General features: G+C 28.8%; 1 protein-coding gene across 5 annotated transcripts in view; it reads left to right on the top strand.

The window, feature by feature from the left end:
• The window catches only part of LOC108557644 (nuclear factor of activated T-cells 5), a 33,465-nt gene that overhangs the window by 3,298 nt on the left and 12,420 nt on the right, over positions 1-17,747 (top strand). The window contains exon 1 of one of the 5 annotated variants that reach the window (XM_017914245.1): positions 16,323-16,669. The exons of the other annotated variants lie outside the window; for them this stretch is intronic. The gene's annotated coding sequence lies outside the window, so the exon portion shown is untranslated. Of the gene's footprint in view, positions 1-16,322; positions 16,670-17,747 lie in introns of those variants that run through there. 5 annotated transcript variants of the gene reach the window in all.

The following is a 17,747-nucleotide window of genomic DNA, read 5'->3' as shown; positions in this document are numbered from 1 at the left end:
AGGTTCCAGTGTATTCGTTTTTCCACACTGACGAACCGCCACTGTAATTTTATAAAGTAGAAACAGCCCAAAGCGGTGAAAGAACTCTTTAATTAATTATTTGTGGACTTTGAGTTGCTTGAATGTGAACAAAGTGAGTCGAATAAAACGAGTCTTCAGAGTGAAGATAAAAACAGCAAACATATATGATTTTTTCATGTTTTTTTTTTGTAAGTCCGTTAGTTTCTGTGCAAAATACGGAACTGAATCAAAATGGAGGAGATCTGTTGTCGTTTTTGATTGCACTTTTAATTAGTTGAAAAACATATGTACGTTTAAATGACATTCGATTGGCTCGTTCAAAATTTAATAGCAAGGTTAACAGGTCAAGAACAATTACTCATCGAATCGTCATTAGCTGCACTAAAAACAATAATAATAAGTATCATTCTGGTTTGTTATTAATGACCATCAATATAATATCATTTCACATTCAAATATCGATGATTATAAGAAAGAGAAAAAAAAATAGAATAATTTTAAATAGCTTCCTATGCTTGCTTCCTCAATAACATGTTGATGAAATTAAACTGGATAGTGCACATTACATGACTGTCAAAAAGAAACTTAAATAACAAGAACATATAAAATTAAAGAAGTAACGATTCTTTAGTTTTAAACCACCCAATTTGAACTCAGGTTCAACCTTTAAAATTTAGTGCTTGTAATTCTATTTTTATTTTTTTTATATTAATTGTCTTCAATTGATATTAACTATATAATCTATTAAAATATGATGTTTTTGTGCCAATATATTTAATGAAAATTAAAAAAAATGCTTTTTGTTTTCATGTTTTTTTTTAACGTTTGGAGCAAAGCATAATGAGCGTAGCCGATTACGTTTATTTTATTTTTTCAATTGCAAGTCATAATAAATTGCTTGGAAATTTGCAATTATTCTAATCGCCAAGTAAAAGAAAAAATGTGTTCTATGTAGCGTATGTAAATAGTCCTATATAGTCCTATTGCGCATTTGTTGAATAGGTCAGTTTGAAAAACAAACCGCTACATAAAGCTTTGTAAATAAGTGTACAGTGTTAAAATTACGCGCGACGTGTGATTTTTCTATTTTAAGTCCGAAAATTCGTATCATTATTATTTTTTAATCGCTCGGTCTTACAAAGAATCTTCTTTAATAATTAAAAGTAGCAAGTGAAAAAGTAAGTACTTTAGATAATACAATATGCAACATTAGTTATCATAACATAAGTATATCCATATTATATGAGCGGGTAATAAATTTTTGTGTGTGTAAATTAGCAAGATTCGCACTGGTAAACGATTGTAAATGAAACTTTAAAAGCACCTTGCCGGAGTTGAATTTGTGCGGCTTCTCTGGCATTTAGGGTGTGCGTATTGAAGTTGTATATTTCAATTTGCAGAGCGAAGGTGAACTGCAAACTAAATTGCCTTTTGTGTAGCCCCGTGTATATTGGCTATATGTTATTCATGAATTTAATCGAAGTTCACTCTAAATTATTGACATTTATAAAATACGCCGAACTCGATGAATGTTTTATATTAAATGCACCAAGTTTGTAATTAAAATCAATTTATTATTTGCAACAAAAAAAATATATTATTTTTTTTTATATAAATTAAGTAAATTAAATAATTTACAAATAAACTTAAATTAAATGTTATATATTTTTGAACTAAACGACAACAAAAAATGCATTTTTATTACATTTTGTATTTGAAGGACCGTGTCTTACATTTATTGATTATGTAAACTGAGAAGAGAGTACGTACTGGTACATTACTTATTGATTACTCCTTTTTGGCAAATACGTGCCTATAAATAATTATCTTCATCCTTTTGAACGTGAATATATAATTCATTAAGAATGGTGTATCATAAATGCCAATATATAATTGACCCCTTTCGAAATGTTTTGTTATGTCTGGAACAACCGAAAACATGCAAATTAGCATAAGGGAACCTTTAATTTATTTTGGGAAATGAATTCGAATGAGCAATGTTTGTTTTGATCATAATAAATGCACATAATAAAAAAAAGTATATATGCAAGAGAATAATAAAATTTTTGATTTAAATTTAATGAATTGATAAACAAGCAATGAATAGTAAGTGAGCATTTATCTTAAATTTAATATAAGTAGAGCGGAAATAGTCTAAAGTAGTAAGTCTTAACAGCATGTACATTCGAGTTATACGCAGCAGATGGACCTTGTGGTTTATGGTCTATCAGCGATTCCCAATCTGCGGAACATGTACTCCCAGATGTACTCAATACGTTGTTTAGCAAATTTCTTATATGAGGAATACAATCTAGGGAAAGGACATATGTTACTATAAAAAAATGTTGCAATCCGCTGGTCTATTTGAAGAATCTTTTAAGAAATACATGTATTATATATTAATAGTCAATATTAATAAAATGACCAAATATTCATTTATCGTACTCCTTTGCATTATTAAAATTAAATTCGCACTTCGAAGCGTTGATATTTTAGGTGATTCTAAAACAAAACATTCAATTTGTTATCTACTCTGAATGAAAGTGCTTGCAATACAAATAGATATGGAAGATGTTTCTTCTACAGTTGTAATGTAAACATTGAAACATGTTGTTATTGATGAAAATTTTCTGTTTCAAGAAATACATAAATGTGAATTGACTAGCGAAATAGGTAGATAAAAATGCTCATTTTAAACCTGGTCACCTTAATATTAAAGTTGTCTGTACTAATAATTAATGAATGTATAAATAACAAATTTGTTATTATTAGTAAATGACATATAATGATTCACTTGTTGTATTATTTATTTGTTTTTTGCTATTAAACTAATTAAAGAATTACCGCGAGACCAATAGTTTTATTTAAAATATCAAATGTTATTTTTCCAATGAAAACAACCGATATCAATAACAGTGTTTGTGCATTGCAAACGCGTTTTTCATTCTATTTTTGGTTTACCACTACCTAACTTTGTCTAAAACGTTGTACTATAGGTCAGTTTATAATATATGCAGCGTAAAATTATTTTATGCTAGTTTTCTATTATGTTATTGACAAAGTCAGAATTATGGATAACGGTTCTACGCTATAAACAACTTTACAATTGCGTGACATTAAATTGCAATAATATTTATTTCATTTTACTATATGATCATTTGAAATAATTATTATTATTCATTTACTAGTTGAATTGAACTATTTACAAATATATATATTGTGTTTGTATGTGTTATTATTATGGACTGTAATCACATGCAATTATTCCCGCATACGTTTTCTTCGCTTGTCTAGACTAAAATCATAATTAAATAATTTTTATTATGCATTTTTGTATGAAAAATATAGTTTCAACTTTAACTATACGTAGATATTATTGACAACTTATTATGCTAAATTCATTGCTTTTTTTTTAGGAATCCTAAACTATTGAAAGATAGCAGTACATGAGTCGCTAATTATGGCACAGTTTACGTTTAAAATTTGCATACGACTATCATCGGTTATTATTAGGTCCAGGTAATACCTGTTTTCGTGTCTTATTTATGTTTATTTGCTTTGATTGCTTCAACAAACATTATTTCGAAATTTTCATCTTATTAAAGCTTTTGTTATGACGTTTTTTTAACGTTTTTATTTAAACAGAAAAAATGCTTATATTTGAATTGAATTTTACTGATTTTAGAAAATAACATTTATATTTATTATGCACAAAATTATTATAATTTTCTTTTTCTGGTAATACCAAAAATAGAATAAAATATTGTTTGTTTTTGTTCGAAGAATTCATATTTCAAATAATTAGTTATCGAGAATAACATAAAAAAAATAACTACACATCGTCGATAATTAATTGGATCACATATACTAGTTTAGAGCATTCTAATTAAGTTGTTGTTATTATGTACATAGTGGTTATTGATTGATATTATTAATTGCTGTTAATGATAATGCGCTTCGCTCGTATAGAATATTCATTGTTCGAGATGAGCGTTAAACGCACAACATATTTCTAAATATATACTTTACAGTGATAACCTTGCCATTTTTACGTGATTATGTCTACAGTAGATGCAAAGAGTTCAATGTACTCTCAAACAATATTTTTACACTTAATTTTTACCGTCTCCGCATAAACCGTTAGCAGTTATGATTTACACTAATAATCCTTGCATAACTGACGCATAGCTACTTAATATTTTGTTATATCCAACATTTTACATATTAGTATACAAATTCAATTGAACCTACATTTAATAGCAAAATTAAATTTGTAGAATGCGCATCAATTTCACACGTTATTAGGTAACTAAAGCAAGTTGATGTTCGGCGCGTTACGTAAGGGACGAATGTGTAGCAAGGAGTTGAGTGTTCGCATTTTGCAATCGCTTGAAACGCATTAAATGTTCTTTTTGTTCTTTGTCAAATAGTGATTAGCCAACGTTATGTAAGTCAAAAATATTTGCATTGGGCATTATTGGTGTGCCGATAAATTACTACTGTATTAGTAATATTAATTAACGTCCTGAAATGCGATAATTAAACTTGTTCCTTTCAGTAAACATACTTCCTCGGTGCTTATTCGATTAATAAACAATGCCGCATTGTTTTTATCCTTTTTAACAGTTTCAGTAAATAAGATACGAATGTCAACTATATAGTTTGAAAAGTATTATCTTGTAGATCCAATACATAATCTTATATAATTTTGTACTTTAAAACAATAAAGTACTTATGAAATTACGTTTTTTTTGAGTTGAATTTATATTTTAATTTGTGAACGCACATCGAATTTAAGAAACTGGTAATAATGAATCTAGGATATATCTAGAATTATAAGTTTTATATATTGAAAAATAAATTTAAAAAAAAATGTACGTTCATTATAGTTACATATCAGAATTGTTAAATTATTATTATTATATTAAAAATATATATAATGTAAATGTTATTTCTGTGAATCATTTTATAAAAATATAATAAAAACTGAATCTTTATGCAATAACTACGTAAAGGTAGTTGTAACGTATTTTTTAATTTAATATAATAGAGTTTTATTAATTTCAAACAGCATTATCAGTTTCATAATGTTAATTGACCTTTAGTCATTGGGATTCTCCGCAATAGAAAAAGGAAAAGCATAACAAAACAATGTATCAGCTTCTTATAACTATCTACGGGTTATACACGTGTTTTCGTTCAATCACATTTATTTCCAACGTTTTTGTATCTATTTTTGTGTTAATTGTGTATTTGAATATCTGATAACGAAGACTATTCGCTGATAATTCCTAGTTAGTTGCAATCGGGTTAGAACTATTGAAAATCGCTGAAATGTTGATTCGAGATTGTTTTGTTTTTGACGGTGGATATGGTGAGTCACGTTTCATAATAGCAACACCTAATATTTACTTAATTATTTTCATCGCTTCTCCGTTTAATCTGACCGATTTATTTACGTAAGTGTCACCTTATTCTCAATTACAGTTTGACGGTTCAATCATCCTTGAAGCGCGGCATTAATGAAGTGCAGCGTACGATCACGTTGCACGCATTGAAATAAATCGGTTATTAATTCTCGCTGGTCTCGATTCGAGTTTTGCCGCGCTTTTCGATTGCCGGCCATTTTGTGGAGCGCTGTGTTTTATTCACAACAAAATGACCTTTGAATCGTAACCATTGAAAGTTGTTGACACGTAAACTACAAGACACTCTGTCGCACGCATATGCACGCATCTACACACACATAACAAAGAGATGAGGTCTTTTCAATAATTTATAATTGTATCAAGTGTACATGTGTGTGTCTGGAGGAATTGTTTCGAAACCAATGCAAATTTTGTATTAATAACGATCATATGCAGTGCAGAATAGCTTAAACAATATTTACGTCTGCTGACTTGGTTTTAACTAAATCTACATTACTTTCCAATAATAGACATATTATATTTAGTTTGATAATCAAAGGAGATGCAACAACAATTCTAATGCAATATTTACTAATCTACTGATTTTATTAACAAATAGGAAATATTTCATATTTTTCACTTTAGATTTCACACTAATATTGATTTATATGAACTACTACAAGTCTTCTATATTTTCTTCCAATATATGCAAATCCTTGTGGTCTAATACTTTATACAATCATAATAAAAGAAACAATAAAAAGAATAAATTACCATAGGTATTTCCGCTCTATTAAACTTATTATAGTAAATTGTTGCTACTTAAACTATCAATCTTATAGTAAAATAGTTAATTACTAACTGCTGAACTATAACTTTTTACAAACTGTATCGACAAGACGCTTTGACATGATAGTATATGTTAGTTGCTATATGATTCAACCTTTTATTAAGTTATGAAAGTGCTTCATAAATCAAAATTTGACAACTCTTCTAACATAATCTGTATTGCAGACAATTGTTGGTAACTTCAAATTAGTGTAAACAACCACCGTAAAATTATACCATATTGTAGTCTTACCTTGACAAATATGTGAAAAAAAAACAAGTGAAGAAATACGTTTCCGTGCCTTAACAATTCAGTTACAAATCAACAATTATTCATATACGAGATTCAAGCTTATCATTTCAATATATTTTAAAGAAACTACTAGAATTTCAATGAATGATTTTTAGATAACGTTTCTATCGTATTTCACTTGTTGAGGAAACAAAATTTATTATTTGCATTGATCATTAGATTCAAATGAATATAGGAGCCACAAATATTGACAAATTGGCAAATTATTAACAAAAATGTAGGAAGAGAAGTTTGGACGTTAATGGGATTAACAAATATTACACTTTGTGCCTTCTCATAAACAACCGCGTATATTTTTTTAAACAATTTCAAGGTAACCAGCCCATCATTATCTGATCTATTATCTTCTTGTTAACAATATCTCTCCGTTATATATGTCGGTTCAATAGCATCTCCCAAATTTACATATTTATATTACATATTTTTTGGTTATCGTAGCCTGCAAGCTATTATTAAATATTGTTGATGCATTCGCGTCGATGCCAATGTATGCACGCCATTTAGAAAAAGCGGTATTGATTTTTTCTTCTCGACGTGGAAAACAATAATTTTCCGGATGATTTCCTTTCGAAAATATGATTCGGCAGGAGAGGTCAGGGTGTGTACACGTGACGTCTTTTATATCAACAAATCATTGTATTTACCAGTAAGTGGCATCGCGTGTCCATTTCAAATGCCATATATTATAAACGTCTCGTAATGCGATATTTCCAATAACTTACGTTATTTACAATAAACAATGTTTTAACACAACATATTCACTATATATTAAAAAAATAATGTAATTGAATTACTGTAGAAATAATATTCTTTGTAAAGATGTCAGAAAATTGTTAGTTTTTTTCGGTTTGTGTGTATTATTTATATCTGTTTGTTTTGCGCCTAAACCCAAATTTATTTATTCCTACAAATCATATGATACACGACATAATTATATTAACTATTGATTCATAGATGTGAATTTATATAGTAGATAGGTCGTCTTATCGCTAAGATTAGGCTAGATCAGCTCATTTCGCTTAAAAAATAGTGATGTTACTACAGCAAAATTGTCCCATTACTGTGATTTATACATTATTATTGATAACAATCTAAATAAAATGACTTTTGAAGTACGATTTATTTCTCTATTTATTAAAACTGATTCATTTATAATAACATTTTTAGAAATAAATAAACTTTGTAACTGTATAAAATGAATAAAAAAAAATAATGCAAACTTCGACTGGAAATACCTGAATATTATTAAATCTTGTTTTCAAACACTATTCTAAATATTCAGAAATTCTGCGAATAAGGAGTGAGTGAATTATTAAAATTGCTTGATTAATGTAGAAAAAGTATTTTTAAAAAATACAAACTAAAAAAAACAAATACAAGAAATATTTTTGCACTTATAATATTTGAATAATCGTTTTAAGATTGAAAAGCAATACGGTTGTGGTTTAAAATAATGTAACTTAACAAGTTTCAATTGATTCACACAATTAGGTAGGCGCCACATGCAGATGATTTATGATTAAGTATTGCACTTCGAAAATTTATTACAATGCTAAGGTTAATCTAAAAAGAAAACTTAAAAAAGAAATTGAATAGAAAATATGGAATTAATTGACAACATTACAAGAACTTTGAATGGTAACATTGTTAATTAACATTAAGTATTCGGGTATTCTCAAGTATATTAACAAAGACTTGTATATGCGTCGGTCTAGTTTATTAACTCCTTATCCGACATATATTAAAAATATATATACAAAACATTGAAATATTGTGAGAACTACAATTATTAATGCAGAATTATAAGAATTATAATAGGTTGACAGCAAATTTGTTTGTTTGTTGGTTTGTTCAAAGATACACACATAGCATCCAGGCTGAAAACGATAAGATATTTTCTTCTTGGTTCTTTTATCGTAATATTGGTTTGTTTATGCGTTATGTGTAATAATAGAATATAAACTATTTTATATGTCCGATAATATAAACAAACAACAGTTATTTGTTTTTCGGAATCATCTTTATTTACAGATAGGCATTCTACGGTAATCGTCCAGTTTATCCAAACTTCAATTAGCTTCCATCTCTGAAATTGTAATTGCTGTAAATTGGTTAATTAATAATGATCGTGCGTTTCCAACCAAATGTAGGACGATATTTTTATTTTTTCTTATCAGGCGTCGATAATTGTAAGCGTCATCTGATTTAACCTGTCCGAGATAGGTTAAACAAATAAAGCAATTATTTAATTTGAAAACTGATGGTTGGAGAGAAGTGTATTAGAAATCGAACGACCTGTGTTTGGCCATTGTCTTTATTGGCTTCGAAGCTCGATGACCCATGACGCGGGGCAATCCAATGATCTTCTTTTTCTATTGTTCCGTTCTTCGGTAAATACAGAAACTTGAGTATTTTTTCGTTTTTCTCGTTGTCATTTTTTAAATATTTGCTTTCTTGTAGACTAGTAAGCATAAGCGATAATTATAATTGAATTCTACAAGTTACTGCATACATCATCATCATCGAGTCACTTTCGGTCGTAACGATGATACAGAGAGGAGAATCTGAATCTGCTGGGATTCTGGCCAAAGTCCATATCGAGTTTGTCGAACCGAATTCATTGGGTTTATCAGAGTGATGCGTTGTTCTGGTCTCTCAAAACATCTTAATACCTATTAAAAAATAATCCGAAGCGATTAGCACCTCGTTAATTTGATCCAAATGACTTAATTCATTCGAAGAGTTCATTAACCATCAACTATATCGATATTATATGTGTGCGTCTCGGATGCAAACATCAAAGTGCTTGACCTGCTCGTGTAAATACTGTGCAATTTTTTTCATTGTTGACGCAATAAGAAATAATGGAGGATCATTGATAACGGCTATTTATGTGTTATTGAAAGTAAATATTGATCCGCGCATTGATGGTCAACATTATATGTGGAATTTTATACTATATGCTCGCTCCTTTCCTGAACTTTGACGTTTTGAATCTCAGACATATTGATAAGTTTGGATTATTAAGATGGAACTCCGGCTTCTCTTTTTACATATTACAACTATCTTGAATAAACTCGACGACGTCGTCCTACATTTCTCCTACAATTTTAACTGTTTCAATATTCTTATCAAACGATAAACTAGAGCACAGTTCAGATCATAATCTCTTCGTGATGTAAACAGTCTCCCAAAATAAAAAATAAAGAGTTTCTGTATTTTGTTATTTTTTTTTGGTTTGTATGTGTATTTCTAAAAACTGATAATAAAACTAAGCTACACGTAAACACTACAGTTGTCTCAGTTTCCTTGACAACACGTATTTGCAGATGAAGTATATTATTTAGCCGATTTAGATTAAGTTAAGTGTAATAAATGAATTATCTGTATTTATATCTATTTATAGCTTCAATATTATCTATAATATTGAATATATATAATATACAAATTAATTAATATTAAATAATTTATTGTATAAATAGTAATTAATACAATCAACATATCTACACATTTTTTAGAAATAATGATAAGCGTATTTCTAGTGTTATTAAAACATAAGCCTTTTAGCCCACAGTCATATAACATTAAATTACCGGATAATTAGAGTTGCCGGATAGAATACAGTTGTTTTTCCAATTGACGATTATAGTTATGTACTTTATACAGAATCATCTTTTATTCTTAATCACTTAACTTAAACTCAATATGTTTCTTAGATCTTTATTTTGTAGAATAGCAACTCCAGAACATAGTTATTTTATTGAATAAATGTTGCATTGTTAAATATTTAGTATTTTTCGCTAGAGTTAAAAATAGACGAAGCATAAAATGAGCGAGCAGAATCAATCAAGCAACGAATTAGTTGCAGATGTTTTGCATCATGTTCTGGTACAAGGAGCACCGTTAAAGTGTATACGAATTGTACAACTTAGATGCATGCATAAAAGTCCATTCCCGAAAATACGTACAAGGTCGTGCGGCGATTCGCGTCACGATCTTAATTGCATTCGTGCAACAAACGTCAGAAATAAAGAAACGAGTGAAAGGAAAACAGTGGAAGAGGGGTGCGGAACGAGAGTGAAAACAGGAAAAATAAATTTGAAGAAAAGAAAAAGGGAATAAAAAGCGAAATGGAAGGAATAATTACGAAGTGTATAAATGTCGCCGAGGAAGCCAGACAATGCAAATAGCGCGTTTATTGGTGCCATTGAACGCAACTTGTAAACAACTTGGATGGGCATCACCTATTTCTTTACTAATTCATTTGCTAAGTGACAAACTACATTAATTTTCTTTAAGTCTTAATTTAATGAATTCATCTCTTTTTTTGTGGAATTACACTTACTGCTTTCTAATTTCGAACTCTATAGTAATATTATCAAAATTAGCAATACTAATATTTTATATTTGTCATTTGATAACTGACATTTTTAGTCAATGCGAGGAACTGTTGAAATACTGTTAGCATTTGGGCCACAGTATTACTACAAACAAATATTTGGATCGTGTGGCTACAAAGTTGAAAATTGCCGGTCCTCATTCATTCCTTAAGATTTATGATGTACAGAAAATTCTCTAAAGCAGCGGTTTGCTACTACGCCTCTCCGATTTTTTTTCCGCGCTTCCCTTTTATTTATTGTGTTCATTGATTAAATGATATAGACACGTTTTATTTATTTGAAGATATTATGGTATAAACATTAATTTATTAAAAAAATTTGGCGGACTATAGCCAGGGGTATAGTCCGCGCCTCCGTTTCTTTTTTGAGAACTTTACGCTTAATTCACCTGTCATGATCTTTTCACAGGATTTTTATATTTTGTTATTACATCTATCGCGTATTGTTTGATTTGAACTATTATTACGTAATGTTAATTAAGATCTGATATATAACGATTTATTTATTTCGCAGAATACCGATGTAAACACTTTACCACTAAGATAAAATCAGAAAAGCAAATCTAAACAAATCTAGTTTACAGTAGTTTCTAATGAGTTTACACTTTTAAACTTACCAATTAAACTGTTTTAAATTTAGGCTTGTTTGATGATACCGTTTCCATTTAATTGCTGACTGCCAGTTTAGATGCGCATATGCCTTAAATTCGAATTACAAAACAGAAATTTTCACATTTTCTGCAGACAATTGATAATTATTTCAAGTTTTATTCAATTTGTGATCTTTTCTCGTTCTTAGGTTATGCATATATCATCTCATGGTGCAAAGTAAATGCAATTCACATATCGTCCAAGGATATAAAACGCGTAAAGCAATCCACATTTTTTTTTTTTAATAATTTAATTAATGTTTTGAATAGAGCACGTAGTTAGTTAGCATAATAACATGCAAATTCCTTGTACTGTTATTTTAAATGAAATATTTAAATAGAATTAACATACTACTCATCTAATGTGAATTATTACCTTTTTATTTTGTTGTTTTGTTATCAGAATATATATTTTTTAGATTCAAGGGTGCAGTTATTCAGTATGTCAATGAACTCACTTTTGTGTTTGCCTGTAAGCCATTCTTACTTGCAATTCAACCCATGCAGACTTTCTATATATTTTTTTTTTGCGAACCCCTCTCCTGCATTGAAAGTTCCTCTTTCATTCAGATTATTTCTGTCCAGTTTAATAATAACGTCAACTTGGGGTACTTTTATTCAATTTGCACATCGTTCTTTAACTAATTTCCATAATAAAAGTGGAAATCATTTATTAATTGTTCAAAAAATATATGATACTAATTAAAGTTGGAATTTGCTTTCACAATTTCAAAAGTCAATAGTGCAATGCTATTTTCGTTGAGACAGGTCATGTTTCAATGACGCAAATTATATTCTAGCTTTTGCGTTCAAACGTGTAGACAGTATCACCAGTTTATACACAAACACTCACACTCGTATATTATGGAAAACAGTATTTAGTATTCGCTATTCCGCGTCTACCATTGCTTAGATAAATAAATTGCGAATTATGGGCGAACAGCGAAACCGCAACGAAAGAAACAATGAACAAGGAATTGAAACGATATTTGCCCGATAAATAATGGATATATTAAACGAACCCGGAGTGGATTTATTCATAATTTTGCTTTATATAATAATTACCAAAGCAAATGCAGGAAACGCGTTATGTAACCACACCGTCGCTAAATCATCTTTTTTTTTGTTATATTTATTTGCGAAAAGTCGTGCAATATTGCGACTTTTTTTTAAATAAAATCATACACTCTGGTGGTGTCATGGATGTGATAAATTGCTGTTTGTTTATTTAGTTTGAACTTTGCTTCGCCGGATGGTTAATACGAAAGTACAACAAAAGTGCCACCTTAATTCGTCTTTTTTTTTCCTTGCTCCACGCCAAATATGAGTTGAGCAAATTTGCATTAAGGTTTATTATTATTAGCGAGATCTCGTATTATTTAGGTCGCAATTATTTTTACAATCAATTTGCAAAAACATTAATTGTGTAACTTATATGTACACGGTGCGGAAAGTCACCGAAATCGATGTATTTATTTGCTTTTGTTTCATACATATAAAATTGCATGAAGAATTATTACTGGATTTCATATTTTCGATAGGCTATATTCGTATCAATGTAAACAGGTTTTAATTATGTCCATAATTTTCGTGCAAATGGCGCAAAGCGGGAAAACTTTCACCGAACGCTGCTGCATTTTTACTTTTCAAGTCCAAAGTATTCAGGTTTAAAGCGTATTTTTAATTTTTATGGATACGCTTATTTGTATCGAGAGGATTCTCTCTTTATAAATATAATACAAAGTACACGAGGATTCCGATAAATTTATAAATAAAGTGAGTTTTTACGTAAATTGCATTATCAAAATTTTGTTGTAAACACGTGGAAAAATATTATAAAAGCTTACGGAAAGTATTAACTGGACTGCATTGCGTCGATACATCATACATAATCTTCACGGTCTTCGTTCATGCATATATTTTATTCTAAAAATATTATTTTATAAATGTTATCACAATTATAATAATAGTTGTAAAAGTAATAAGTGTATTCTTATTATCTATTATAAATGTTTTAAGTATTATTGATTTTGTATTCACCTAATACATAATATCAAATAATGATAATGTTTCAATTGTTTCGTGATAAGGCAAGTTAGAAAACATTTAAACAATCCATTATTCAGATTTTATATTGAAAAATTAGATTAAAAACTCAAAATTAATATGGTTTTTTTTAATATATGACTTTGTTGATGTCTACTAAAGGACACGAAAGAACATGACACGAAACAATGTGGTTGGTTTCATTTATTCTGATTCACAAACTTCTTAGCTATTTCTGGATGAAATCAACATTTTTTTACAAGTGCCATCATGATGCACACGGGCTATGTTTATATCGAAATAAAGAATTTGCTGCGTCATTAACAAACGTATCTCCTTCATTGAAGACATATCTGCATAATGAAGATTCAAAATAGTAGTATTAACTGTATCTAATAGTAGTATTTCTGTTAACTGGACTTTCACCACAAGGTCTTTGCATAAAGATGTGAGGTGTTGAAATGCTGCTGTATCCAGTATCTAAATTTGTATTTAAACTTAAGGATATTTTAAGAAATATATATAGAAACATCACACAACCAAATAATATTTTCATAAATATTATGAATATTGTAATGATTATGAAATGATGTGGGCTTACGAAAATTTCTTAAACACAAGAGTGTAAAACATCAATTTTAGCTACTGAATTCATTATTTCGAACAGAACGATAGTGAAAAACTTTTTTTTCAAACATATTTACCATGTAAATATCATTAGCAATACTAGTTTTACCAATATCTGAATACATTTATTTATTAATTGCGTCTTTGTTACGCAAATAATGCAGATATTGCATTCACATTCATATGCGATTAAATGTAGTTTTCTCATTTATACATTTAGATAAATCCAATATCGATCGATTTTATTACCATTCATTTTTACCAATTGAACGAAGCCTTTTGGTTTATTCATGATTACCACCGTTCATTAAATATACGTAATTCAAATGTCAAATGATTCTTAATGTCGTGTATATATTATTAATAAGTTCTCAATATAAAAATATTTTGTTTTATATTTATTTAATTTATTATTACAGAGTAATTTGCTTCTTGTATTGCCTTTTTTTATTGTATTTTCATCTTTTGTTTGAAATATATTTATATGCATAGATATATTTTTTATATACTCCACGGGCGGAAAGACTTCGTTCGATAACCCTTTGGTCGTAAATAGGCCAATACGAATTGTAAAATAAATAAATATTTTTATTTTAACCTAGATCATCGGTTCGACTAAAAGGGAACTTTATTATGAAGGCACATAAATTGTAACAATTTGTAACCAGGTAACAACATACTTTTTTTATATTTACGAAAATAATGATCGACTGTTAATCAATTTGTCTGTCATTTTCTTTAAATTATTATTTATTGCTTCTACCTTTTATACGAATATTAATTCATTGATTTATTGTATAATCAATAATTACATAAATAAATTGATGTTGAGCGGAAACTATATATTGTTTCCGCTCAACGTCAACTTATTTATGTATATAATATAAATTGTATCATAGCAGAAAGTACACGTGGCATTGAAAATTTTACACGCGCACATACAAAAATATCATTAAAATATTTTACATTTTTCTTTCACTTTATAATTGCTTCAATTGTTTCATATTATTTAGGTAATATTAGTCATTTTATGATAAATAACTATATTTTTAGATTTTAACTTTACAAAATCCCTTTGTAACAATGTATGTAATGTATGATTACAAGTATTCTTATATATTTTTTTATTCTTTAAATTCTGTTTAACTATAGCAAACAATATTATTATGTAAGTTTCAGCAACAATTACAATTATGTAAGAGATTAACAAAAAAATACTGTATATTTCTTGCCTAATATTTGGTTTGTTAAAGCAAGTTGATGTCAAATTACGTAAAATATAATTTGTTAAATTATATTAGTGTACACAATTAAGCTACAAAATACCAATACATTAACTTTATTGACGTCATCGATTAATATTTTCATTTTCTGGTGGATTCCTATATCTATCATTAATTTGACATAATATAGATTCTTAATTAAATTATGTATTTTTTTGTTTCTATAAATATATGTTTTATGTAATTAAAATACATTTAATATACATTTTACCATCAATCTTATAAATGTATTATGTTTAACGAATTTAAGTAATTCGTATTTATATAAATATAAATTTAGTGTTACAAAATTTAAATTGGTATTGTATTTTCTTATAATCTTTTAAATTTTGTCTACTACAATAGATAACTATGTTTATTAAGATCTGATAAACTAAGCAAAATATTTGTACCGTCGTTAACTTATTAAGCACTTTTAAAGCTTCCCTGTTACGCATTTTAAACTTTCAGTTTGTACTTTGAAATTCTGAATACATCTGTGGCAACTTACATAAGAAAAGATTATGGGTGTCTTTGTATGAAACAAAAGTGAGAGAAATCACGTGTGCCATAAAAAACAATAAACAGACTATTTTCGACCCGGAAGTGCTACGAATTAGTGTTATTACTATATTATTTTTTTGTTGAAATATAGTAGTAATCATTTCTGACGGAGATCAGGAATTCCCTCGGCTTTTCTACGCGCAAGTCCACGTCGGAGTCCAGCGTCGCGGTTTTAATATGCGATGAGATTACGTTTCAGTTCGCGGCAAATGTCGTTTATGTACGTACCTCACGCGTCTCCCATCATAACCAAATGAAAATGTGGAAAAGCTGTCACGCAGCCTAACGCACTTTCGAAACAAACTTTTCACTTTTATTTTTTGTTTTCTTCCAAAAAAAAAAAACAAACAAAAACATTTTAGTTATTTTTAGTTGAAAACAATTGACTGCGGATAATGGTCTGGCACCAGCGACAATATTTGTGATCCGATCGTAACTTCGAAGAAAATTGAGCCTGTTTTTATTTTTTTTTTCTTGTTTGCTGTGATAGTTCCTTGTATAATTTTGTTTTGTTGTTGTTGCAAAGAGCAACAATTTCTGTGATATTATAGGTAAGAATTTATGCGCGCTTGTTTCTATTTTTTGTAACGAATCTGACGAATCGAGTCAGTGGTCACATGTAGAAAAACTTCTATAATGAATACATATGCATGCTGATTTATTCAATCAACGTGTATCATAATCTGCACATTCCAGATGTTTATGTTATATTGAACTAAAAAAATATCCATATTTAATTTTTCAATATTATTTATTTTATTAATACTAATTCATAAAACATTAATTAAATATATCTACAAAGGATTTATTACTTTCTTTACAGAGAGTTAACATTTTCAAATTCAAACTAAAACCAATTTTGTTAAGCGTACACAGCCAGACATTAATAATGCTTTCTTATCTGAGTCGTTATGTAACTACTAGTTGAATGAAGCGACTTTCCCAATTGAGGAGAGCAAAGTGTTATCTTCAAGTTACACTTTTTTGTTGTTATTAAACGTTTGTCACCGCGAAATAAATGGATTACAGCAAATTGGGTACAGTGAAGTCCACTTGTAGAATGTGCAGAAAATAAATACGATAATTCAGTTGTTATTGTAACATCTAAGTTGCAACTTACATTACACGGTAAATAAATAAATTAAGCAATTTTCATGTCACTTTGGTTGTTGTGTGTTTTGATGATGGTCGAAACAGAACAACACGGCAGTTTGTCATGTCTGTTGAAGTTCGCGCGTTGCGGTTTATTGATGAATTGGATTATTAAATCGTTTCGTTTAAGTGCTTTATTATGTATAACAAATATTTCCGGCATAGCAACGGTGCTGCTTTGTACATCAAAAATAAAAAATCTTAGAAGCTTTTGTGTTCCTCGCTTACGCGATTTTGCGTCTCGAAACAATGAATTGTTTCGCATTTTCATAAACATTTCGACACGTCAATCGACAATTCATCATCCACATGAAAATAGTCGATCAATCCAACGACACACATAATCAAAAACTATAATTATTATTGATTCCCATTACATGCACTATTATTACAATTTGATGACATTGTTTTCGTTTACTTGATGAACTTGTTTTTAACAAGTTTTTCAAAATTTGAAAGTTCCTCACTTTTATTATT

The sequence above is a fragment of the Nicrophorus vespilloides genome, unplaced genomic scaffold, assembly GCF_001412225.1.
Source record: "Nicrophorus vespilloides isolate i.1.1-1 unplaced genomic scaffold, Nicve_v1.0, whole genome shotgun sequence".
Taxonomy (NCBI): Eukaryota; Metazoa; Arthropoda; class Insecta; order Coleoptera; family Silphidae; genus Nicrophorus; species Nicrophorus vespilloides.
Note: the sequence above shows the minus strand (reverse complement) of the source record. Positions and strands in the feature narration are given on the sequence as shown.